Below are 2,996 nucleotides of genomic sequence, written 5' to 3'. Positions count from 1 at the left end.
TTCGTTACATTATTGTAGCGAATGAGACATAATTCGTGTCTTTGATTCGTTAAATATGTATAACGAAGAAGGATGATTCGTTACAGAGTGCGGAAGCGAATTAGGTGAGGGAACTAGAAACCAGTTCGCTAAGTAATCACCTAATTCGTTATCCATAAATAACGAAGTAGCTTTTAACGAATTAAAACTTTATTTAAATTAAATAATTAAATGAATTAAATAATGAATAAATCAAATTTTAATTTAAAAGCGTTACCGAGAACCGTTTTATCTCGATAACTAAATACTTTAAAAACGTTTCATTGTTACAAAACATAACTTAAAACCATTAAATAATATGTAAAGTAAGAAAAATCAAATATTTTTGGTATTTTGTAAAAAATAAAGAATGTATTTACATGAATATCCGAATCATTAAAAAATAGACAATCTTTTTGAGTTTTTCAATGATTTATCAAAAAACAAAACATATTTTTATATTTTTGTTGAGTTTGAGCAGAGAATCATATTGACCAAAATGCCCTTCCATCATAGTTTTATATTTCAGCGATATTATGACTTACGTTAAGTCGGTCATTGATATTGTTGTCCACTTAAATCTTATAACAAACCTTCGAGCATTTTTGTGATATGATTTATGTTTCAATTAGCGCACAGAATATCAGAAACTATCAGCCCCTAATCTCGGTTCAAGCTTAATTTGAGTTTTGCCAAATCACCCCAGCTTGACTTAAACCATTATAATGTTTATCAAAATTTGAATTTTTTTTTTAATATTTGAGCAATGGATCAAGTTTCCTTTACTGTGAGTGAGTATGCACGAGTCCATCTGTAGGCTTACATACATTGTATCCCTTGGAGTCCGTTTCTTATTGGTATTGAGACGCACGGAAGGGAGGAACAATTGTATGACTAACAGCGGATTTTGATCAAGTCAGTAATTTAGATTGTAAAAAGTACAGCAGTGATCAAGTTTAATGACTTTGGGTTTGCTCTAAGAAGCGAGTGAAATATTCATGCTTATGAATACCCAGATGATTAAGCCGCATAAAGACTCACAGTGTCCAGAATCCTAACGCTTGTTATTTGCTTTATTATGTTTTTGGGTGATCAACAATTATAAGGCTTGAGTATGACCGGTTATTACATTTCTGCCATCCTCACCGAGATTTTTGCTAGAGACTAACACCTCTCTCAATTTGGCTTTTCTTTAAGTTTATATCACTTACTTTACTCTAGCAGCTTGTTTAAGACCTATCAATGCACCAATGATTAAGCACACAGTCTTTTAAGCTTATTTCTTTCTGGATTTGGGGTCAAATAATCAATGTACTATCATTTTTCTCTTTTTGCTTCAAAAAACTCAAAATTTTGAGGAGCATAAAACAAAATGATTTAAATTGCCCCAGTTAATTTAAGTTCATAAATTAATGGCTATCATATTCATCTACAAGTAGAGAACAAGACCAAAATATGCAAGCATGCTTCACAAACTTAAAAACTGACTAAGTTTTCAGCTAAAAAATAAAGTAGAAAGCTTAACGAATGCCCCAAGTACTATCCATTTGTCAGATAAATGGCTAACCCGAAGATTTACAAGAAATTATTAGGACCAAACATATACAAGTATATGTCCTTCGAAATAGAAGTAAATGACATAATTTTCAGTGATCATAAGCAAAAATCTTTTTGGTTTTTCTCTTTACAAACTAAAAACACAATCTTTTTGTCTTTTTCGGATTTTACTTTACAAAGACAAGAAAAAATTCACATTCTTTTTGACTTTTTCAGAAATTTTTCTGTACAAACAGAAATCACAATATTTTTGGAATTTGCTAATTTTAAAATCTTTTTGGTTTTTCAGATATTAAAATAAAACAAGAAAGAACAATGTTTTTGATTTTTCAAAGTTTCTAATGTTTTTGGGTTTTTTCTATACAAACTCAAAGCACAATATTTTTGTATTTTCTAGAATTCACCCCCTAAAACCTAAAAACAGAAGGAAATTTAAACTAGAACAATAATACAAGTAAAGATAATTATCCTAAGTTTAGGATCTCAGAAAGAGTCTTCAATCCATTTATACCAAGCAAAAAGTTAAAACATGTTTTATCAAACGCTTTGGTAAATAGATCGGCTTTTTGAAAATCAGTGTGCACTTTCTCAAGATCAATTAATTTCTTTTCATAACAATCCCGTATAAAATGATATTAAATTTTGATATGTTTTGTTTTAGAATGTTGGACGGGATTCTTGGTGATACTAATAGCAGCAGAGTTATCAATCAAGATTGGAGTAGTAAGAAACTTCAAACCATAGTCGCGAAGATGTTGTTGTATCCACAGAACCTGGGAACAGCAACTCGAGGCTGCAACATACTCAGCTTCGGCGGTTGAAGTGGAGACCGTTGTCTGTTTCTTACACTGCCAGGAAACAAGCCGGCTTCCTAAGAATTGACATCCCGCTGTAGTAGACTTGAAATTGATCTTGCATTCTCCATAATCTGAGTCTGAATAAGCGGTAAGATCGAAAGTATCATCTTTGGGGTACCATAACCCGATGTTAGGATTTCCCCGTAGATATTGCAGAATACGCTTGACCGCTGCCAGGTGAGTCACTCGGGGACTAGCTCTGATACCAATTATTGAAACCTGTCAAGAATCTAGCCGCTATGATACATCGATTATTCAATACGAATCAAAGATACGTTAAATACATAGTTTATTGATAAATATGGAGAGAATACATTATGGTGGATAAATACATAATAACTTATGGAGAACCTCACATCTCTCATGTGTGTGAACTCACATAATTATGAATGGGAGCATCCTATATATAGGCTGCACACTGCCATTCGTTAACTTAAGCCTAATTCGTTATGCCTCCATAACGAAGTAGACACAATTCGCTAAGTTAAGGCTAATAACTTCACGAACCAGTTCTCATTCATTATGCTACCATAACGAATGAGCTTATACCGTAACGAACTAGTC

The sequence above is a fragment of the Bidens hawaiensis genome, unplaced genomic scaffold, assembly GCF_021521415.1.
Source record: "Bidens hawaiensis isolate Kalapana, Puna unplaced genomic scaffold, B.hawaiensis_p1.1 tig00032089_1, whole genome shotgun sequence".
Classification (NCBI taxonomy): domain Eukaryota; kingdom Viridiplantae; phylum Streptophyta; class Magnoliopsida; order Asterales; family Asteraceae; genus Bidens; species Bidens hawaiensis.
The sequence above is the reverse complement of the archived record's forward strand: the minus strand, read 5'-3'. Positions refer to the sequence as shown.